Source organism: Neoarius graeffei, chromosome 3 (assembly GCF_027579695.1).
Source record: "Neoarius graeffei isolate fNeoGra1 chromosome 3, fNeoGra1.pri, whole genome shotgun sequence".
Classification (NCBI taxonomy): domain Eukaryota; kingdom Metazoa; phylum Chordata; class Actinopteri; order Siluriformes; family Ariidae; genus Neoarius; species Neoarius graeffei.
In genome coordinates, this window is record NC_083571.1 from 98,977,689 (window position 1) to 99,002,890 (window position 25,202).

Below are 25,202 nucleotides of genomic sequence, written 5' to 3' on the forward strand. Positions count from 1 at the left end.
GTCTCTCCGCACCTACTATGACCAGGCGAACCGAAGATTTGGGGGACAATGTGTATGACCAGCTGAATGAGAAAGCGTCAGAATTCGAGTTTTTTGCTTTGGCCATGGATGAGAGCAATGACGTGCAGGACACAGCACAACTGCTGTGATCTATTGCTCATATTATTATAATTTCACTGGTTTTTTTAAATGTATTTATTTTATAGGCCTATTTATTTGACCTTTATTAAGTGCTGCACACAATTATTATTATTAATATTATTAATAATATCAACAGGCCTACCTACAATTTATAATTTTCCACTCACCTTTGCCAGTGTCAATCACTTCAACTAGGCAGATGTTTCTTACCTTGACAGCTTTGATGTTATTTTTATTAGAAAATAAATAAATGGAATATCTGTGGTATTTCAAATTAAAACAAAGTGTGAAGACTCGATTACTACTTTTGCAAACCACTAGTAAAGATAAACAAATATGTGCCAGGAATCAAGTGTTGATATAGTAGTGTGGATATAGTAGTGGGGATGGCTGTGCCAGGTTAGTAATCTCTACTACACAATGAGGCCTGCTGGTGGTCATAGTTGTCTGGGTCATACAATTCTATGTTATATAGCTGACTCGACCCCGGCCCCCATCACAGTCAGGAACGACAATGTGGCTCCCAGAGAAAAAAGCTTGGTGACCCCTGCACTAGAGGATAAATACCTGGAACTCCCCACTAGTCAGACAGAACTGAAGAAGCCTTTTGGATGAGAGGAGAAACATCTTCAAGGATTTCAAGCAAGTCCAGTTACCTTTTTTTAGCACCTGCAGTGTGTCAGAACCTAGTGCTTGGTGGTAACTCCAGGACGGAGATATTTTTGCACTTCATATTTCTTCAAATGGCACTACACTGCACAATACTCAGTCTAATGGCCTTTAAACATGCTCATACGCTGTGCTTGATCATGATAGCCTGTGAATGCAGCTCATTCACTCACACGTATTAGGCTCAATGGGTGAGACGTGATGGCATGGTATGACCCCTGCTGTGACAAAATACCCCAGGGGGCCGGCGCGCCACTGCACCACACACATTCGCCTGAGCTTGACATGTCTTAATCACCATGAGAGACAGAGAGAGAGCGCGAGAGAGCGCGAGAGTGTGCGCGCGCTGTAAGCATGGTGATCTAAGGAGATGGACGTGTTAAACCACAGCACAGTCTGTTTGAGAGGAGTAAGGTAAGAAGATGAAATAATGATGCCTATGCAAATCATACACATTATACATGCAATTTTCTACCCAGGACATTGAACTATTCATAAAATAACTGCCCACACTTCTCATTTGCAGAGAATTTATGATCCACGTTTTAAGGAGCAGGGCAGTGGTGGTTCAGAACATTAAAACCCCAGAACGTCCAAAAAAACTAATTGTTTCGGACAAAAGCCTCCAAAAAAAAAAAAAAAACGCATAGCGCGCCCACAATAATAAGAGTTCTCTAGAACACTGGAGTTCATAAAAGCAGCTGTGTTGTTGTCTCTGCTGTATATTGTGAGTAAACACCTCATTGGTCTTAGGCACAGACCAGTTAAGCCTCATTGACAGCACGTATGCCAGTGTGAGCTGTGAATTACTATGAATGTGTTTTGTAAGCACATGCTATTCATCACTCATGCTTACGGTACATATGCTAGAGGAAAAGTAATAGCTTTACCGTTTCATTTACAATTTCATTTTCATCCTGCAAGAATATCAAATCCAAACTGGCAAATCTATCCCACTTATAATTCATTCACTGAACCCACAGCTGTTCTTTACTAATCATTAATTAACAACAGACATGCATGAATATCATCCCTGTGTCCTTAATTAAATGTCTGATTTTGATACATTATTCGTGATACATTATACGACTAAAAGTATGTGGACACCCGACCGTCACGTGCTTTTTGAACATCACCTTCCAGATTTAATCTCCTCTTTGCTATTATAATAACCTTCCTCCACTCTACTGGGAAGCCTTTCCACTAGATTATGGAGTGTGGTTGTGGGGATTTGTGCTCATTTCAGTCAGTCAATCTTTTACCCCTTTTCCACCAAATCAGTTCCAGGGCTGCTTCGGAGCCGGTGCTGGTTCACAACTCGTTCAACTTGCGAGCCAGCTGAGAACCAGCTTGCTTTTCCATCGCTCGCGGTGCTAAGACATGTCATTACGTCGCTGTATACGTCAGTTACGTCGTTGTATGTGTCATTACGTCGTTGTATACATCATTACGTCGCTGTATACGTCAGTTACGTCGCTACGTTTGCATAAACCTTGGCGCGAATATCGAAGCAAAAACAAAGCGGAAGAAGCAGCAGCAACAACAACAACAACAATGGATGACTTCACGTTTGTACAGCTGCTGCTTCTCGTTGCTTAAAAACGGCGATCTTTCGCCGTCTCGTCATTGTTGTCGGTCTTAACAACTCCGCCCCCCCCCCCCGCTGACGTAAGCGGTTCTTTCCTCTGGCCCAGCAGAGAGTTGGTGCTAGCCTGGAACCGTTTTTTCTGGCCCCAGAGCCAGTTCTTTGTCAGTGGAAACAGAAAACCCGGTTCCAAACTAAGCACTGGCCCCGAACCAGCCCTGGAACTGCTTTGGTGGAAAAGGGGCATCTGACTTGCAAGTGACGTCAAAGCAAAAGAGAAACCTGGATGTCGGCCATGTTGGTGGATATACAAATGCGGGGTCAGAGAAAACAGTCACGCGTGCGCAACTCTGCTTTTCCAGTGCTTTAAGTGTTCTTTTAGCGATGCCATATCTTCATGCTGTATATGGTTGTGGTCACAACAGTACTTGTGACTGTGGCACGCTCCGATTTTTTAGAATTCCGTCCGTGATTCGGAAAAAGGGCGAGGAAACGCTGAGGCTTAGTACGGAGAGGAGACGAGCACGGCTGAACAACATCGGCAGGGCTGATCTAACAGAGGCTAAAAAACAAAACAGCTCGCGTTTGCAGGAATCATTTTATCTCAGATGAGATTCAAAAGCTCTCTCGATTATATCATGGAAGAATTTTATTTCGTGTTGCTAAAATTTTGCTATAAAATGAGCGTTCTCTTGTCGTGGTTCACTGGGTTGTTGTTATAATTTTGACACGTGTATTACCATTTCGCTTCTAGGAGCGCCAGCAAAATTATACGAAAGAAACAATCCAGACTGGGCACCCACTCAGAAAATGTTTGTCCAAGATCAGACTTGATTCTTCAGCAGCCAAACCAGATAGAACGCGATATCTGGGTACTCAATGGCCGGTAGAAGCGCCTTATCTTCAAAAAAAAAAAAAAGTCTGACTTTTTTAAATAATATGGGTCAAAACCACACATATCTATATTCTCTTTGTATCGAATCTTCGTTCAACCGTTCAAATCGTGGTACTGAGAAAATTCAGCATTCTTCCACACCAACCTTGGCAAACTATGCCTTTAAGGAGCTTGCTTTGTGCACAGGGGTACTGTCATGCTGGAACAGATTTACAGTGGTGCTTGATAGTTTGTGAACCCTTTAGAAGTTTCTATATTTCTGCATAAATATGACCTAAAACAACATCAGATTTTCACGCAAGTCCTAAAAGTAGATAAAGAGAGCCCGGTTAAACAAATGAGACAAAAATATTATACTTGGTCATTTATTTATTCAGGAAAATGATCCAATATTACATATCTGTGAGTGGCAAAAGTATGTGAACCTTTGCTTTCAGTATCTGGTGTGACCCCCTTGTGCAGCAATAACTGCAACTAAACATTTCCGGTAACTGTTGATCAGTCCTGCACACTGGCTTGGAGGAATTTTAGCCCGTTCCTCCGTACAGAACAGCTTCAACTCTGGGATGTTGGTGGGTTTCCTCACATGAACTGCTCGCTTCAGGTCCTTCCACAACATTTCGATTGAATTAAGGTCAGGACTTTGACTTGGCCATTCCAAACCATTAACTTTATTCTTCTTTAATCATTCTTTGGTAGAACGACTTGTGTGCTTAGGGTCGTCGTCTTGCTGCATGACCCACCTTCTCTTGAAATTCAGTTCATGGACAGATGTCCTGACATTTTCCTTTAGAATTCGCTGGTATAATTCAGAATTCATTGTTCCATCAATGATGGCAAGCCGTCCTGGCCCAGATGCAGCAAAACAGGCCCAAACCATGATACCACCACCACCATGTTTCACAGATGGGATAAGGTTCTTATGCTGGAATGCAGTGTTTTCCTTTCTCCAAACATAACGCTCCTCATTTAAAATTTTTTGAAACACCCTGTACATACCAACGGACATCGAAAAACTGGAAAGAGTGTATAATAATAATAACAACAACAACAACGGTGGTGTAGTGGTTAGCACTGTCGCCTCACAGCAGAAGGTTCTGGGTTCAAGCCCAGCCACCGACGGGGGCCTTTCTGTGTAGAGTTTGCATGTTCTCCCTGTGTCTGCGTGGGTTTCCTCTGGGTGCTCCAATTTCCCCCACAGTCCAAAGACATGCGGTTAGGTTAACATGGGGCGGCCTTGGGCTGAAGTGCCCTTGAGCAAGGTACCTAACCCCTGACTGCTCCCCGGGCGCTGTAGTATGGCTGCCTACTGCTCTGGGTGTGTGCGCGCACGTGTGTTCACTGCTTCAGATGGGTTAAATGCAGAGGATGAATCTCACTGTGCTTGAAGTGTGCATATGACAAAGGTTTCTTCATAATAATAATAATAATAATGGCTTTTTTTCGTGGTATATCAGATATATTCCATTCAGCTCGCATGATAAGCCAGCCAATATTATTTAAAAATATTCACCTGTTTGGTTGGTCAGCTAAATTAAATGAGTTTACTAATCCAAACCTTACTAACTTAAAAACAAATAGGCCTATTAATAATATCAACTTGGACATAATGTGTTCTGTTGGTGGGACATTTAAGAATAAAACGCACCAATAGATAGGCAGAACAGTACTGTGAATAACTTGCCACATATTTGAACAATGCCCAAAATACATCTGTATGAAGAATTTTGTCTTTGCAGCAAGAGACACCCTGGCTGCAAAATGTTTAAGAATCCCTGGTATCCAGGACACTGTGAAAAAGATTAATACTCAGGGCACCATTTTTTTTTTTTTTTTTTAAGATTTAAACTTGAAGCACTGAGCACTAACACAAACCCTTGGATAAACGCTTGGTCAGTGAAAATCCCAGGAATAAATAGTTGCACGCTGCATTGTACAGGTATCACAGTAGGCTAACCCAGTTAAAATGAATTCTACTCAAAGGTTCAGACATGCATGAGGTCCTAAACTTGACCTTTTAAAGAGCTTTCGCTGTCTGAATACAAAACCTCCAAGGGCCAGGTGACAGAATTTTACTTGTGGTTTGTACAGTTTGGCATTTCCAGGAAGACATGAAGACCAATCCTGCCATGGGACAAGAAAATAGACTGGATTTCATACAACTATAGTAAGCTATAAATCAAATAATTTATTTTCTAGTGCTGAAGCAATCGGCAGAGGCACAAAAAAAAAAAAAAAATTAAGTTAGTATGCACAACAGCGTGATGCAAAATGGGGAAAAAAACGGACAAACATGACAAAATAATTGCTATATAAAAACTGACAAGAAATGAATAAGATGAGATAAAAACAACAGAAGAAATAACCTGTTACTGGTATGCCTTTCTGCTTTTATAATAGATACTGATGGGAGAAAATCAAAAAGCAGATCTTTTCAGATAGTGAGGTACCTCGAGTCTGCGGAAGATGATGATGCTCATCACAGTCTAATGAGATCTTTTGAGTATAGCCAGGTGTTCCTGTAAAGCCAAGAATAACAGGATTATTAGAGAAATCTGAGGACAGGAGAAGGAAGCTGTAAGCAGCAACTCTGCAAGTGTTTCCTGTTTGGTATTATTCTATTATTCTGTACGAGATGATGGATTCATTTTCCTTTCACTTCTCCTTGTAGAGGCTGCACTGGTACTAGATGATTTCTAACCTTACACACACTCCGCGTAGGTCATTCGCTCAAGAAATGAATTCTGCTCCGTTTTGAAGACATTCCTTTTGGTGGTGCTCCTGCCGGGAGAACGTACTGGGGGGAGCCACATAAAAGAACTCTCTTGTCCAAAGTACACAGCAGTTCTCCTGTTATTCCACGAAGTGTGTGTGTGAATCGGTTACAGTACAGGCTTTGTGTTAAACCCACAGCACTGTGCTCATGGTGCAATTATGGCCACAACAACAACAAATGCTCTTCGCCACTTTCTCATCGCCATGCAAAGGACTTCCAAACTTCTTCCAAGGACTTCCAATAGAGATCCTATACATGAAACAAGTCAGTGACAAGGAGAATCATGTAATCGCTTTCCTAGAGCTACTTGTTAAAGGTTTATGCCGTGTGACCTGAATAATAGGTTTTGGAAGTGTGCAAACTGTGTGCGCTTCAGAAAGCTGTGTTAAAAATTTATTCGGTGTGACTTCACACAGTAAAACCGCTCCTGCTGAATTCGCAATGATGTCAGAGGTAGATTTTGTAAAGATCCTCTGAGTACACTCAACAGGGATCTGTTATGTACATAAGACATAACACTAGTGTAGCTGAGGCCGGATGTGCGTATACAACATATACTCACTTCACGTGAATGTTTATTGTGTTCTTTTTTTTTTTTTTTGCTTGTATTCACAATGAAGGACAGGAAGCTTTTTTTTTTTTTGATGCTCGCAAATAATTTTAATTGGCTCCATTACTTTCTACCGATATGGCGCAGGGGCTCTTCAGGGTGCAAAAGCGTAGTGCATAGTGATTAAATTTTGATATCGTTCACAAATCCCTTGTCTGCAGTAGAAGCTGTAGTGCGCACGTACACTGGGTTTTACGGTATCCACTGGGTGTTTGGGGGATGGGGATGGAGATGGAGAAGCAGCCTGGTGGTGGTTACTATAAAACCTCATATTTATACACACTCCAGTTTCCACCTCAGCAGGCTTGACCACACTGTTTGAACGTGGCTTCAGTGACGGGCAAAGGGGATCAACTGTTTTTTTCCCCCAATCACTTTCTAATCATTATCACTAATAAACATTTAAATCAGAAAGAGAAGAAGTAGAAATAATAGTAGTAATTAGGAATAGAAGAATTAGAAGAGCGTTTCCATAGACTATCTTAGAAACGCTGGACGTGAGACAGATATACGCCCTGGATGGGACCCCAGTCCATCACAAGGCACGATTTATACACGCGTTTAAGCATTCATTCATACATACGGGTAATTTAGAGGAGCCAATCCACCTCCTGGCATTTTTATGGGAGGTGAAAAGAAACCGGAGAAGCCGGAGGAAACCCACATGGACACAAGGAGCACAAGGTGAAGCACAGAGAGTAACCCGAGCTCAGGACTGAACAAGAGCTAGGAAGGAGGCAGCAATGCCTTTATATGCTGTCAGTAATTTTACAAAAATAGTACCCTGTATTTAGTAACATGTTGAACTGCCAGTTTATTCGGTACCTTTCTAGTGTCTAATAAACCACCAGTTGAGATTATAAAACACATACGGCTGTACCAGGAGGTGGTGGCATTTAGGTCACAGCATGTCCATTGGCCAATTCTATCGATTAAACTACTCCATTGAGAGAAATAAGAAAGAAATAATTATGAAATGTCATTATCCTAAATTCACAAAATACACACACACACACAAAAAAAAATCTTGGCATGCTAACTGTAGGGAAAATCAAAACACCTATAATCAGCATAGACGGAGAATGACAATATGTAATACAATAGTACAAATAATACAAATACAGTAATATCTAAAATATGATCACGGACTTCACGAATGTGTTTAGAACCACAGAAGGCGAGGGTTAATCTCATCAGCTTGAGTCAGGCCATGATTCTTCCTCTTGTGTTTAGTCTGTTTGCTTATTTCGCATATCACCTCTTTTGTTCTTGCCCGTACACGCTTATCTCGGTTCCAGACCACATCTCAATAACAAATAATCATATTTACTTTCCCATAAAATCAGCAATGGTTTCCTGTTATTCCCTCACAAAATCTGCTCATTTGCTCCTTCGTTGTTTCCCACTTGTACAATTCTGATCCTTCTGTCTTGCTCCTCGTATTAGTTTGAGCAACGGTGGAGGAGTCAAACAAACTCACTCATGAAAAATGCATGGTTGATTTATAACCACGAAAGCATAATACTGAGAAACAGAAAGCAAAAAGAATCATCCACTCTTCTATTCAAAAGGTACCATTTGAATACAACCTGAATTATGTTTTTTCTTCTAACTTACACCCTTACACTCCATCCCGCTGTCTCAGATCCTCTAGCTATAATCCCCTTGCTGCCCCCCGCACCAGTCTCTCTACACTGGGTGGCAGGTCCTTCAGCGCCATGGCCCCCAAGCTCTGGAATTCCCTCGCTCAACCCCTCCGTGACTGCTCTTCCCTTCCTTTCTTCAAAGCACATCTCAAAACCTTTGTGTTCCATGAACACTTCTCCTCCTCCACCACTGCATAAACTCACCACTCTTTAACAACTTGTGTGCGTGCGTGCGTGTGTGTGTGTGTTCTGTTTTCTTTGTTTGGTTATGTAAAAACCTTGAGTTTGAGAAAGGCACTATATAAATGGAACATTATTATTCTTATTATTAGTTTTCTAACTTGATGCTGTACAGCCAGCAGATTAAATAGATTTTCTTTGGAAATGTCACTTTTAATAGCGAGCACAATGCCTTATCTAAATGCTGCACTAGAATCTTTAATTCCTAATTATATTACTGTTAACACAATGCAAGGAATCAATCAATTTTGCAATTATCAATTAATTAGAAGCGTTATCTGGTGGATAAACTAAACTGCAGACATAAGACGCACGCTTTAATGGCGTTTCTTAATCGCAGTTCTTGGCAATCACCAGAGACCAATTACCAGCCATGAGATAAAGATGAGCCATTAATAACGTTACCCTGTTTCACTTTCACTTCATTTACTTAAACGGACCTTTTTCAAAAACATGCGAACAGATTAAAAAATGACTGATTTTGAAAATACAGATAAAAATAAATTGAGTGGAAGAATGCTGCTGAGAGTCCACTTTTACCTGCCACAAGTGCAGAAGAAAATTAATTTATGTTTATCAAAAAAAAAAAGAACTAAGAGACAAAAAGAACCTCCTGAATATTATGGTAAAAAAAGCCTGAATTTAATTACATAATTAATGTCATGGCATTTAATTATTATTATTATTATTATTATTATTATTATTATGTATTTAAAATCCAGATATTAGACTCCTATATAGTGACTGCAATATATTTCCGGGAGACGAGAATAAAAACAGATAATTTCCTAACAACTATCAGGCAGTTATTAGAAGGTGCAGAATTATTAAACAGCACTTCAGACAAACAGAAGCTGTGTTTTTCCTGGTTCTACACTTATGCTTTCTATTTTCAGCAGCAGATTTCAACAGTAATTACACTGCTTTCAGTTCGTCTCCAGCATGTTACACTGAGGTGTTAGAACGAGCTTCCATTTCAGCTGAGGTTACATGCAGCGTCTCACACACACACACACACACACCACTTTCATTTCAGTGGCCTGCTTCCAGTGCAGTGGACACGGCTCCCTTTCTCCCACATGCATGATGGTGTTGCTGCCAGTAGCGCTTCTAAATAAAAGGTGGCAACATGCAATTTTCTGAACCATATTATTTTAATCCAGCATGGCAGTGGCACCAGCAACCAGATGTGCTTCCTGTCTTCCCTATTTTCAGTACGAGTAGCATTATAACTCATAAGAAATCCATGGTGCAAGTCCAAGGATTAATATTTGTAAACATCTGTATACATTCACAGTAAAAAGAATGGTTTTCTTCCTTTTTACTCATTTTGAATAATAATAATAATAATAAATTATTATTATTATTATCACATTGAACACTTAACAGTGATGAATCTTTGTACAGTTTTAGCATCCTCTCAATGGAACTTTCCCACATAAGCCAAGCTCCTGGCTGCTTCTCCTAAATTTAAAAAGAATATGGTTTGTTTTGGGAAACGATATCATTTTAAGAAAAACCTACAGTTTGTATGAGTCTATTTGTTAAAAAATAGGAACAAAGCAAGGAAGGAAAAAAAATTTAAATATAAAACTACACACACAAATTTATTTATTTATTTATTTAAATTTTATATTAGTTATTCCATGAAATCGAGTCGTACATGAGCTGATAGCCGACGAGGCGCGTAGCACCGAGTCGGCTGTAAGCCATGTACGACAAGCTCGAGTGGAATAACTTTTCTTCTATCCACATTCACTGGATTTTGAGAAACAGAGCATTTTTATTTTTATTTTTTGCAAATTCGATAAATTAAAAACTTTATACAAAACGTCTGACAAAATCATTCCCACTTAGAATGCAAACAAACCGGTGAAATGACAGTAGCAATTTGTGAAAAATGCTAGAATAATAATTCTTGAAAAAAAAAAGATACATTCCTACCATCAAATACTTTTATTCCATATTTTTTTTTTTTTTTTTTTGTATTTCTGGGGGTTTTGTTTTCGAGTAGAGGTTTTTGTTTTTTTCTTAGATAATTGCACTATATAAAAACTGTTTACACTTTATACATCTTTTATCTTTGATAGACTTCACTGCTATACTGTCATATCTGCCATATTTATACTTGCACTGTAAATTCTGCTCATACTGCCATATTTATTTATTTATATTTATACTGATAATTCTGTTTATATCGTGCTATATTGCCCTACTATACTGTCAGACTGCTGTTCCCGTTTACATGGTTCATTCTGTTTATATTGTCATTCGTCACATTTAAATTTATACCGTTAATTCTGTTCACACTGCCACATTTGCCATATTTATACTTTCTGGATTGCCACTGTCTTTTCTTAGATAGCTTTAGCTTGTGTGTGTGTGTGTGTGTGTAAATATCCCCCCCCCTTTTTATAAAGTTTATATTTTGTACCTATATTTTATATTTCATGTTTATTACTGTTTGCACCGCGGATAAGAGGGAAACGTAATTTCAATTTTCTGTATGTCCTGCACATATGGCATTACTGACAATAAAGTTGACTTGAACTTATTTCATCCTCGGTTGGTTCAGCAGCACGCTCTGCCATTTTGTTTTTCTCTACTCACGGTATATGAGCTGATAGCCAAGTAGTAGAGTAGCCAATCAGAGTGTGCAATTGCTAATATCCAGTGAATGTATTTAAATAAAAGAATGAATATTTGAGTAGGAACATGTAAATATTTTCCACACTATAATACTTTCACGATACAGAGGATGTCAAAATGCCTATGGGCGCCAGCTAGTTTGTACTTTTTGTGGTAAACCTGCTACACCAGCCGTTCCAGTACCTTGCCAGTCCATGCGGAAAATTAACACTATCCTGCTAACATGGCATTTAAAATCCCATATCCATGTTCGTGAAAATGAGCATTTTTGCAGCAGCAGTGTCCGGACAAAAAACAAACAAACAAACAAAACACTATAAAAGTGAATTACAAGGTTTCAGTTTCAAACAATTCTGTGTAATGACTATTTCACCAGGACGCAGACAGAGATTTTTTTTTCAGGGTTAACAGAGGCGTTAAACATTGCTGCAATAAAATCATACAGTGCTGAGCCAAACTAAACTACTGCTTATAGAATTAATCTGCATATTGATTTTTTTTCCCTTTTAATTATGTGACCTTTCGAATGATTCGACAGTTCAAGCAGCACATATCGTATTATAAATGAATAATCCATGTATCAATAATGAATTAACATTCCTGTCCAATTTTTAAATACTGAAATAAGTCTCAGTGACCTTGCATGGTTTTAAAAAGTTCACATAAAATTGTACTGTACAGTACAGATATTCTTGTATTATAATCCCTATTATTATTATTATGCATCCCATAATCATACGAGATAATCAATTTTTATTTGCTGTTTCTGATTAGGTTACATTTGAGCTAGAAATTATTTAATTACTGTAGTCACTGAATATTAAATCATCAAATTGTCCAAGGTCTCCCTTCTTCAGAATTAAATTAAATCATTTTCTGTTTGAGCTTTAAAATCATTATGAACGCAGATAATAAAAATGGTTCGCTTCCCATTTATTTAGTTCTTGTACCGTTAAGCTTGCTTTTCTGCACAAACCGGATGTGCTTGACATCCTGTCCTACAAATCAGTTCTTCCAGAACCATTTAGGCTGGGCAATTATTTTTTCCATGGGGCCACATGAGAAACAGAAAATTTTGTGGAGGGCCGGACCAAAAGGCTGAACTAAATTCTGCATAATATTAATTGTATTTCTTTATATAAAGCAATAAATAACATTGTTTTTACAAGCTGCTAAGACTGGTAAGAGTATGGAAAAAACGAGGTTGCCTTACAAAAAATGTCATTTATTCAATCAAATTTCCCAAAACAATGGTTAACAAAATGTGAACGTTTGTACCATTTTTTTTTTCAGTCACATTCACCCCAAAACACAATAAAGACATCACAATATTGTCTTTCTCCTCCAAATATCAAGCAAGATACGTCATATTATAATAATGATGCCCACATTTGTAGTTTAATCACCTCATTTGGTGCTTTTCGCCGGAGATCGGCTCCGGCGCCTGCTGGTGACGTCACACGATGTGATTGGCTGGACCGTTTGAAGGATGACGTCCAAGTTTGTGGTTGGTCTGGACAAATTACGGAAGTAGTTATCGCGGGATTAGGTTTCGTGGGATTTCATGTTGCGCGCATTGCGTTTTTGTTGAACACAACTTCAAAATAAAAGCAATGCACATTCAGTTCATGCATGAGGTAAAATTAGAAAATACGTTTATTTTGTAATTTCTCATTAACCTTACGCGGGCCGGTCAGAATGAACCAAAGGGCCGGATGCGGCCCGCGGGCCGTAAAATGCCCAGGTCTGATTTACACAGATGAGTTAAAGCACATTTAGATGGAGCCATATTTAATTGGTAAGAGTATCCCCAGAAAGACAGTGCACTGTGGCTAGCTTCCACACCACGCCGTATTTGTCCATAGAGGCCAAGCGCATCACAGAAAATCATAAATCATCTGTGCGAGCTTCCACCTGAGCTCGCACTTTTGCCCTAGATGGAGCTGTTATCCTTGAGGCCTGATTCAATTATTTACTTGCCAAATAAATTATTACATAATGCCCCAGTGCATAACAGGCCTCAGCATCACTTCTTTCTCCAGCTCCATCTGACAGCGTGTTTCCATCTGAACCATTCCCCAGGCGACTATAATGACTGTCATGCAAAAAAAAAAAAAAAAAAAGGAAATATGTTTTAAATTGTGGAAAAACTGAAGCGTGTACATTCTTTTTGAAGTGAGAACCTGGCTGTATTTCTAAACTCCTGAGATAAGTGGAGATACCCGACACCCTGCTGGGAACTTCTCAGGAAATTCAACATTCACAGTGCACCCCATGCTGCTTTTTACTATCGGTATGCATCAACAATTATACTGCATTATTCAACAGTGCTGCTCAATCCTCAAATCTCATTTGTTAGAAGGTGTTGATTAATTTTCTAGAACACTAAGGCGCTGACTGTCGTGCTGGCTTCTAGGGACGTTCGCAGGGACTGCACATAATCCAAGCCAAATAATAACCTGATTTTTTTTTTTAAATGCTTTATTTAACAAAGAAAAGCATGACGCTTTCTCTAAGGACGCATTTAATTAACATTTACGGAAGAAGTCTCCAGTGTCAGCATTTTGTAACAGTCTGGAAAGAAGAGACTTCAGGACAGAGCATTCTGTGGTTTCTGGTTTCTTGGTAATATGACAAGCTGTATTCTTTGTCTTGGAGCGAAAGAAAGACAGGCCAGTGACAGAACGACTGTTTATAGCTGTGGTATTCTGCATGATAACAGGAACTTACTTGTCTTGTGGCTGTTCCACAACATTTATTCCTTAATACTTAAAATAACTGTAAATGTAGCAAAGTGGTGTCGAATAAAATATTTCAGCATGGGCCACATCATACTCTTCTTCTTCTTCTTCTCCCGATAGCCAGCAAGGGCTGTAAGGGCACCACTGATGATATTTTAACAGTTCATCATTGGTATGTGTGGCAACGGGGGCGTGGTCAAGCATCAGTTTGTGAGTGGAGGGCGGGGCCAGGGAAGGTGAGTGTCAAAGTGATTATTCCTGGGTTTCACGTGACGTCACATCCGCCTCATTAGTTATTCAAAACTTTCGCTGGTGGTCTACCAAAGCTCAGTTGATAAAGCGTTTGTACGGAGAAGGTGCATTGCTCGCATGAAAAATGCCTTACGCTTGCGTTGTTTTAGGTCAGGGGTGTCAAACTCAAATACACAGTGGGCCAAAGTTTAAAACTTGAACAAAGTCGCGGGCCAACATCGAACAAATAAACCTTTTAATATGGACCCAAACAAGGGAGTAACTGATTTTGACATTGGTGGGGACACAAAAGTGATCCAAGGCAGAGCTTCTGAAAGGTGTTTGTTTTTTTTTTCCATTAGCAATCATAATTTCATGTCATGCAAATCTTATAGGTTAACAAGGGCAGCTGTGGCCTAATGGTTAGGGAGTTGGATCCCAAGGTTGCAGGTTCAAATCCCACCCTTGCATCTCCATCCATGGCTGAAGTGTCCTTGAGCAAGGCACCTAACCCAACATTGCTGCAGGGACTGTAACCAATACCCTGTACCAAAATAGAAACAGTAAGTCGCTTTGGATAAAAGCGTCAGCTAAATGCAATGTTTCCATACATCAAAAGGATTTTGTTGAGTTTTTAAAGCTCGACGGAAACCCTGCACTTACATTCTTGACTTTGAAGAAGAATGAACGAATGTCTCGTTTCTTGGGAGGGGGGCCGTCATCCATGATACTCAAGTCAGCATGCGAGTCGTAGGGCAAGCATGCATGGACATCGAAGTCCAGCTCAATTTGTAGGCTGACGGAGAGTGGGGGGTGCGTGGGGTAGGTCAGGTGTGTACGTGTGAGATACGGGGGGTTGATGGGTGGGTAGTCACGGCTGCTGTGGGAAGTGTGCTGCTTTTACAGCAGGTGGAGTGACAGCTGGGATAGCCAACCATGTAAGTTAGCGAGAAACAGGTAGCTAATCATAGAATGATATCTACGTTAGAGGGGGAATTATTAGCAATATCATACATTTAACCCTTTGTGTGCCATATAATCATTGCTCAGGTTAGGACATCGGTTTTATTGATCGTGATTACACAGTAGCGGCTGAATATTGGTAGGGACACGTCCCTAGCGTCCCTACCCAAAATTACGCCCTAGGACCCAAACAAGTTTTGCTTTAACATTGACTATGGAACAAGCAACGCGTATTACTATACAATATATAACAATAGTGCAGACATGCTAAATCGAATTTAAAAAAAAAAAAAAAAAAACACATCAATGGCATTAATTTATTAAATGAAATTTAAATAAAAATCGTATGCCTCTTTTCTATTTGCAGCCTTCTGATTTAAATATCAAAATAAACTTTTTCCACAGGCTAATAATTTTAAAAATAAAACAACAATAATACATCAATCAACCATTCAAGCCCATGCCTTGGAGTAGCAAGAAAAAGTGCATAAAGAAAAGGTTAATTATTGCTCAGTTTGCTACACACTGATCTAATCTGATGTGCCCAAGCCAGATACCTGGCATCTCTTCTTGGATGCTAGTTCATCAATGTCGGCACGTCTGCGTATTCCGAACCACACTTCTCCAGAAAAGACTTAAACTGGCGGTGATTCAGACCTTTGGCTCTTATAAAGTTAACTACTTGTGTTACTGTGGTCATAACATGTTCCATCTTTAGGGCTTTGCCACACAGTGACTCCTGATGTATGATGCAGTGATAAACATTTAGCTCACCTGCACAGTTCTCTTCCCGCATCTTCTCCCGAACCCTGCCCACCAGTCCACTCTTTTTACCACACATCGCTGGTGCACCATCTGTCGTTAATCCCACGAGTTTATCCCATGGCAGCTTTATTTCAGTTACACATTTGGAAACCTCCTCAAAGCTTTCCTTTCCTGGGACATTGTGGCTCAGGTGGCTAAGGTGCCATACCATAAATCCGGGGACCTGGGTTTGATCCTGACCCAAGGTCATTTCCCGATCCCTCTCTGTCCTGTCTCTACACTGTCCTATCCAATAAAGGTGAAAAAAGCCCCAAAAAAAGATTTCCTTTCCTGTGGTTGTGCCATTCATTGATTTTAATCCCAATAGCTCCTCCATAACACACAGATTTGCACCAAAACAACAGCAGAGCATTATGGGATTTGTAGTATTAGCGGTGAATGCGCTGTATACACAAATCCGACGAGTAGTCATTTGGGATTGCCTCACTGGCCAAATATAATTACACTGCGGGCCAAATTTGGCCCGCGGGCCAGAGTTTGACACCCATGTTTTAGGTTGTTCGAATCGATCAAACCGTGAAACTGATAAAAGTCTCTTCAGGGTTCCCCATGAACTAATAAAAAAAAAAAAGGGTGAACGAACACAGGATTTCACAAAAAGACGTCGAGAAAGGTGGCTTTTGAACCTCTCACTGAAATCGAAGGGAGCCGAGTCGAAGCATGCTCGAGTTTGCAGTGATCACTTGGTGAAAGGTTTGTATTTCCCTCTCAGCTCTCTCCTTAGTGTTTTCCAGGTACTTTTCTTGCTGCGTCGTTATTTTACGGTACTTTTTTTAGTCACGAAGCGCTAAAGTCCCCAGCTGTTTCTCTGTTTACTCCTCACTCCTCACATATGCATGAAGGTCGCGACTAAATTCTTCCCCAGCCATACAGTTACAATGCGCCGTGATCACTTCTCCGTCTTGTTTAACTAAGATCCAGGTCTTTAAAGGGGTTTCTGATGATCTTTGTGAATGATTTACCTGAGAGATAAGAGCCAACACAAGTGAGAATCAAGTGAACTGTTGTTTGTTTACACTTAAACTTGCAGTGCTTCGTTGTAAAGACGCGAACGAAAAGCTTAAAAAAAAAAAACCACATACTTACCCGGGCAAAAACAATCCAGGATTCATTCGGCAGTGATTTGATACCGAGGTCCTTCACCCAGCCATGTACAAAAAAGTTGTAATCCTCCATACTCTTCCACACTTTCATTTGTTTTGCGGTGTAGAAGGACGTCTGCAACACCAGATAGTTCGAGATGTCGGGGAACTCGACTGAAGGGTAGTTTTTGAGATCGTATGACAAATCCTTCTTTCCCAGACTGTAGGGGTCGATTCCATTGCACATAGCAATCTTCTGAATATATCTAAAGCGAGCAGTGGCTTCTAGATTACTCTGATAACGTATCGCTAGTTGTTTGCACTACGGCAGCCGCTTAGACCACCAGCTATTTCACTTCCGGTAAAACTGCTAAGAAAAGTCACGTGACTGAAACCCAGCAATACCTGTTGTCAACTGATGTGTGTGTGTGTTCCACAGTGATGACAGAGTGGTGAAGAGCGAAGAGGTGGCTGTGTCCCAACCAGAGCTTGTATGTGTGTATGCAAGAGAAAGTAACTTAAGCTGAAAAGCTAGTGAGGGGAAAAAAAAAAAAGTGACCGTATTTAACATCATTACCTGCTTGTCTGTGCTTCAGTGTTCCACCCACCCTCCGGGACATAGAACACTGGTGCCAAAACCCAGGGACAACAGGTGGGATCACTTTCCCACTCACCTTCCCTGGCTTGTGAATGGAGGGTGGGGCCAATGCTTGACCACACCCCCGCGTGTCTCTGGCATTTAAACTTGGCGGAGTCCATCCTTCTCCAAACTTGATCAATGGACAATTTAGAGTAGCCAGTTAGCCTAACTGTGGGGGAAACCCACACAGACACGAGGAGAACATGCAAACTCCACACAGAAAAGCCCCTCATCAGCTGTGAGGTTCGAACCTGGAACCATCTTGCTGTGAGGCGACAGTGCTCACCACTGCACCGCCACGTCTTAGATTATTACTTCCTATTACAGTACACCCTGTTTTGTTTTATTCATTAAGACTTTTACTGTCGTTGTAGTTATACAACGAAGCTTAGAGAATACTGTTATCATGAACAATTCGCAGCATTTAATCCTTCTGATTCGGAAGCAGCTGCATAAACACGTTATTATCTTCGGGCAGAATATGTGCTCTTGATATCTGAAGGCAACAGCTGCTTGAAAAGGATCCTTAATTTGAACAAATTAGAAGTCAGCGCTGCAGCACTGTATGTATCCTTCTCAGCAAAGCCACTTTCATAATTCTGTCCACAGTGTGACAGATGCATGAGAGTTTGAAAAATGTGGCAGACAGAACCGTCACTCCAACCGCTGACTGAGGAGGTTTTTTTCGCCATGTCGCCGTTTTTTGAGTAAATATCGTGATCAAATTGTAAATACAGTAGTGAAAGGTCGTGCAGTATTCCAATCTGGGAAATGGAATATCAGTACATGCCGAATACACCATGAGGAGTTACAGATGCAGTTGAACATGGCTTTCTGTTTTCACTGTGGATTCGCAGACCTTTCTCCAAGATCTTGAAGGTATAAAAACAGTATCCAGCAACACCCACGCCATGCACTGAACTGCAGTGGTTCAATTAAAAAAAATTAATGCTTTGTATGGAAACAAAAGGTGACAGTAGTAGCAGAAGCTAGGGGTGTGTATGACCGGAGTCATGATAAACTCCTCTGCATGTAAACCAGAACACAGCTGTGGCCATGTGCACTGTGTAGTGGGAGTTTCAGGGTGAAGGATCAGGCACAGATTGCCTTTCATGCTTCACAGAGTCTCTTAAGAGTTTCAAAACGGTACAGTTTGCTCATGGTCTTTTGCACCCTCTACATTAGCAAGTATATTAGGACTGTCGTTCTAGCCAGCGTGCATATTTTGCATATTAAATCTCAACATGTTTGCTGGCATTAGGCAAGTTTGACTATCTGGCTTGAGCACACGCGCTATGATCCAGAATTACAGTGGGTGTAATCTTTACATGATCCGTTTCCCTACCATCTAGACGCCATGTAAAGTGGATTTTTATTTCCTCGCCCGTTTGACCAGCAAGCGTTGTTGCTTCTAATGCATCTTCGTAAGAAGCACAAACCAGCCTGCCACACGGATTTCTAATGCACTTTCAAATTCCCTTTGACCACACACACACACAAAAAAAAAAAAAAAACAACAGCCCCCTCACATTACCAATTAGAATTATTCATTAGTTTTTCTATTTCCTAATGGAATAGTTTTTATCCAAAAAAAAAAAAAGCATGAACAGAGCATTGAAAAGTAGCCATGACATTTAGGTTAAGGACATATTTGCTTATATTATATTGATCTACAAATGCAGCCAAGCTTCTTATTTAAAAAAATAAAATAAAATAAAAAAATCCACCACACATCACTTACGGTACGAAAAACCAAGGTCCATTCTAGCTGGAAGTCAGTGTTAATGTTATTGTTAATGTATGAACACCTTATCAGAAAAAATCCTGGCAAAAAAAAAAAAAAAAAATCACTGAGCAGAACAAGAGAAAGGAAAATAAACATATAATCATAATCATATTCTGTATAGTCTACAATCACGATGAGATTTGAATGCGTCACTTGTGACCAATACAACATAACTAGTCTTAAATTGCTCCCCTGAAACCACGCAACCACATGATGTCAATGAAGACATCATTGACAACACATGCCTCTATATACAGTACAGCAGGCTATTATCGTGACTATCTTGCCATCGATTATTAACCATATCCTTATCATGACCTAAAAACATGATCAAATCCCATCACCATTTAAACTGGGCAGGACATTTAACACAAGCAGTTTTGTATTGCTCTCCATGTCTGGGTTCACCCACGCTTTCAAACTAAGAGGAAAATTAAATTACAATATAATAATAATAATAATCGAAATACTGACCTCTCAAATAAGATGCTTCGTCTTAGAATTAAGACCAAGACATGTTAGATTAATTAAGTGGTTAATTAAGAATTAAGCAGATCATACAAAGCACCTCATATCTACTAAATAATTCAAATAAACAGAAGAAAATGTTTTAAAAGGGATGAAACCTGACACACTAAGAGCAAATCTGTCCTCAGGCTAAAAACTATTCTTTTAGTTGTCAGTAGATATTTTTATAGGTAGTCTTTATTTAAATTATTTAAATGTAATCTCAGAGCTGAACCGGTTATCATAAGGTTAGTCAGACAGCCAGTCTATTTCAGCTCTGAAGGCAGGAAATGCTCCTTTACAATACAGAAGGTCTGGATAAAAACCGTGCAACCCTGCAGACTGACTTACCACCACGAGTCATATACGTTCTATAAATAATGCAGTATTACCAGATCTGTATGTGTGTGTTACAGATACGTGCGTTGTCAGGCTCTGTGGTGATGCAGATTAGCAGGTTGAGATCCATTGCCCTGTTCCGAGATGTCCGTGCCAGAAGCCTTTAATCTGACGCGTGCCCATACTACCTGATAGATTTGCCAATACTTTTAGTGCAGGTGTAAGATCCTTCTGCCTGCTTCTCGAAGCTCGACCAACATGACAGCACTGCAATTCCACTGAGAGATGAGCTATACATCTGTACCTGGTCCTCTATGTGTGAAAAATATGATAGTACAACATGATCGAATATGACATGACAAAGATTATGCCAGGCCTAACATTCTATCTTGTGCGAGACGTTCTCTGTCCTTCAGCTGGTACAGTACAGACGCTCTCATTACCAGCCATCTTGAGTTCCACTTGCCCATCTGGATCCTATGCAACTTTTTCTGTGCAATCAAGTGCAGTTGATCTTATTGGTGAACGCCAGAAGGAGAAAAGCCTGAATGACAGCAGCAGGGTACGTTCTCAAAACGCCTGTCATCAATCACAGAAATGAGCAGCTTCGCAACTCAAACTTACTCCTGAAAACGGCAGGGATGCTTCTAGACCACCAGCATAGATAGTGCTTTGTGTACAAAAACTGACGGAAGTCGAGTTGAAGGTAACGGTGGAGCATCTTTTATACACACACACACACACACACTACTGTGCAAAAGTCTTAGGCACCCTATACAAACTTTGCTATTGATTTCTATTTTATGACTTCTACATTATCAAGTCAGTACAAAAAACATTTTAGAGTTTCAAACGTTCGTTTTCCAGCACAAAATTAAATGTTACAGAAAAAAATATATGTTTGTATCTCAGCAGGATGTTACATAAAAGACTACTTTTCAGATTAAATAAGAAAACATAATGAAGGCTACTGGGGCTTGGTGCAAAATTAAGAAGCAATTGTGACAGTCAAAGTGTCCAGAAGAACTGTAACTGGTTCTGCCAGATGCTCAGTAAAACTGCACTCATTGTACCACAGACTACTCTTTCTTTCTTTCTTTTTTTTTTAAAGCAAAGGGTCGTCTCATCTCATCTCATTATCTGTAGCCGCTTTATCCTGTTCTACAGGGTCGCAGGCAAGCTGAAGCCTATCCCAGCGGACTACGGGCGAAAGGCGGGGTACACCCTGGACAAGTCGTCAGGTCATCACAGGGCTGACACATAGACACAGACAACCATTCACACTCACATCCACACCTACGGTCAATTTAGAGTCACCAGTTAACCTAACCTGCATGTCTTTGGACTGTTGGGGAAACTGGAGCACCCGGAGGAAACCCACGCGGACAAATCAAATCAAAATCAAATCAAGTTTATTTGTACAGCGCTTTTAACAATAACAACATGCAAACTCCACACAGAAAGGCCCTCGCTGGCCGCTGGGCTCGAACCCAGGACCCTCTTGGCGTGAGGTGACAGTGCTAACCACTACACCACACCACCGTGCCACCCTCCTCAGTATATCCATCCATCCATTATCTGTAGCCGCTTATCCTGTTCTACAGGGTCGCAGGCAAGCTGGAGCCTATCCCAGCGGACTATGGGCGAGAGGTGGGTTATCGCAGGGCTGACACAGAGACAAACAACCATTCACACTCACATTCACACCTACTTGTGAAAACAAAGCAGCGCAACTGGATCAATGTGCCCCTGATATGAGATTAAAACTGTCCAGTTTGGAGCCAGACATTGCTTCACTGATGTACCAGAATAAGCAACACCATTCTTCCTTTAGATAGCACAGTGGTGTAGTGGTTAGCACTGTCGCCTCACAGCAAGAAGGTTCTGGGTTCGAGCCCAGTAGCCGACGGGTGCCTTTCTGTGTGAAGTTTGCATGGGTTTCATCCGGGTGCTCCGGTTTCCCCCACAGTCCAAAGACATGCAGGTTAGGCTCATTGGTGGCTCTAAATTGACCGTGAGTGTGAATGGTTGTGTGTATCAGCCCTGCGATGACCTGGTGACTTGTCCAGGTTGTACCCCGCCTCTCACCCATAGTCAGCTGGGATAGGCTCCAGCTTGCCTGAAACCCTACACAGGATAAGTGGCTACAGATAATGGATGGATGGATTAAACCTGTATGAATGATCCATCCATCCATCATCCATAACCACTTATCCTGTACAGGGTCGCAGGCAAGCTGGAGCCTATCCCAGCTGACAATGGGCAAGAGGCAGGGTACACCCTGGACAAGTCGCCAGAACATCACAGGGCTGACACATAGACACAGACAACCATTCATATTTAAAGCCACCAATTAACCTAACCTGCATGTCTTTGGACTGTCGAGGAAACCCATGCAGACACAGGGAGAACATACAAACTCCACACAGAAAGGTCCTCAAACCCAGGACCTTCTTGCTGTGAGGCGACAGCACTAACCACTACACCACTGTGCCGCCAGATATATCCATCCATCCATTATCTGTCGCCGCTTATCCTGTCCTACAGGGTCACAGGCAAGCTGCAGCTGACTACGGGCGAAAGGCGGGGTACACCCTGGACAAGTTGCCAGGTCATCACATAGACAACCATTCACACTCACACCTACGGTCATTTAGAGCCACTGATTAGCCTAACCTGCATGTCTTTGGACTGTGGCGGAAACTGGAGCAAACCCCACCCCTCGTCAGCCATTGGGCTCGAACCCAGAACCTTCTTGCTATGAAGCGACAGTGCTAACCACTACACTGTGCCACCCCTACCAGATATATCTCATCTCATTATCTCTAGCCGCTTTATCCTGTTCTACAGGGTCGCAGGCAAGCTGGAGCCTATCCCAGCTGACTACGGGCGAAAGGCGGGGTACACCCTGGACAAGTCGCCAGGTCATCACAGGGCTGACACATAGACACAGGCAACCATTCACACTCACATTCACACCTACGGTCAATTTAGAGTCACCAGTTAACCTAACCTGCATGTCTTTGGACTGTGGCAGAAACCGGAGCAAACCCCACCCCTCGTCAGCCACTGGGCTCGACCCCAGAACCTTCTTGCTATGAAGCGACAGTGCTAACCACTACACCGTGCCACCCCTACCAGATATATGTTATCTGCAAATAGAAAAAATTATGAAAATCAGTACAGATCTTTGCCTACACCAGATAGGCCTATTTATCTTATTACTACCAAGTTTCACGATCATAATAGGCAGCACGGTGGTGTAGTGCTTAGCGCTGTCGCCTCACAGCAAGAAGGTCCGGGTTCGAGCCCCGTGTCCGCGTGGGTTTCCTCCGGGTGCTCCGGTTTCCTCCACTGTCCAAAGACATGCAGGTTAGGTTAACTGGTGACTCTAAATTGACCGTGAATGGTTGTCTATGTGTCAGCCCTGTGATGACCTGGCGACTTGTCCAGGGTGTACCCTGCCTTTCACCCGTAGTCAGCTGGGATAGGCTCCAGCGACCCTGTAGAACAGGATAAAGCGGCTACAGATAATGAGATTGTAGAGTACTTGCCACTGTGCATGAACTTATTTGTGGACATAATTAATTACTCGTTTATTTTTTTTCTGCCGACATGTTGGATTATTCTTACTGTATGATGACGACACAAACAAACAAACAAACAAACAGCTGGCTTTCAAAATCACAACAAGTTTTCGTCATGATGCGCATGCGCGCCGCACGAAAGCCGCACACCCCGCGCGACTATGATGACATCTGGGGAGGATGGCACGAGCTCTGTGAATGTTATTTAAACGCAGGACAATAACCGGCTCTCCAAATCATCCTTCTTCTTCTCCTCCTCCTCCAGCATGCAGAGAGAAAGAAGCAGCACTCACAGTGAGTCGGGGATGATGCCGTGCCGCGCCGCGCCGCGCCGCGTCTCCTGCTCACCGCTCCCGAAGCTTCTGCGCTCGTCCTTGTTTTGCTCGGATGCGCGCGCGCGCTCTTCATTCAGCACCTTCTGCCGTGGCACAAAAGTCCGCGTGCATGTTCTCCGGTGTGCGCGTGCTGTCTCGCGAGACTCGTGTCGTGCCGAAGTTGGCAGCGCCAGTGATGGAGGTGTTGGTGGATGCGAGCGGCGCTTTCAGCCCGAACCCTGGAGATGCCCGAGCGAGAAAGCTTCGCTCTGTGTCTCTGAAGCGCACCGTGCGCGGCTACTTTAACTCCAGCTCCGCTCCTCCCCTCTCACTGTCCGCTCTGGGCTGCGCGCGCCGGCTGACGTCAGCGCCGCCTGCTGGCTGAAACCCGGAAGTGCAGCCAATATAAGACAGACAGACCGACCGACGTGCACGAGCTTAAGGCCCGGTCCCGCTGCACTTACGGATGCAAAGAGGATGTAAAACGTAAAAAAAAATCTTTGCCATCCGTTGGAAAACGCTATGCATCCGTTGTGTACTCATTGCATACGTGCTTCATACGCTCTATCCATCGAGCATCCGTCCACTGTGATTTCATCCGCGCAAAAAGTTTTGAGCTGCACAAAACTTTTAGAACGGATGAACTTTCCGCCGTGTACGATGTAAATCCGTGACATATACGAGCAACAAACGTTCTATGTCCGTTATCATCCGTTAAACGTCTGCTGTATCCTCTCTGCATCCTCTGGGCATCCTCGCAACTCACATCCGCTGCAGCTGAAAACGGAAAGAGGGAGGAAAGATAAGGTACATGAAACGTCTATTCATCGTTAGTAGCACGGAAATAGAAAGGATGTAAGCGTATGCATCTCGTGTACTATAAAGTATTCAAAACGGACAAAGCGTTTATATCTGGGATGTCTGGAGTATGTCTAGAGTATGTAGAAGGACACCTAGCGCAGTGAACGGTCTGCAT

The 25,202-nt window shown here is 41.7% G+C and overlaps 1 protein-coding gene across 3 annotated transcripts in view; it reads right to left on the reverse strand.

The window, feature by feature from the left end:
* LOC132883759 (kelch-like protein 29) overlaps positions 1-24,484 on the reverse strand; it is a 493,942-nt gene extending 469,458 nt beyond the window's left edge. For 2 of the 3 annotated variants that reach the window (XM_060917753.1, XM_060917752.1), the window contains exon 1: positions 24,206-24,484. The gene's annotated coding sequence lies outside the window, so the exon portion shown is untranslated. Of the gene's footprint in view, positions 1-5,740; positions 5,810-24,205 lie in introns of all 3 variants that reach the window. The other variant, XM_060917751.1, reaches the window with a different exon arrangement.
* Between the last annotated feature and the right edge of the window lie 718 nt (positions 24,485-25,202).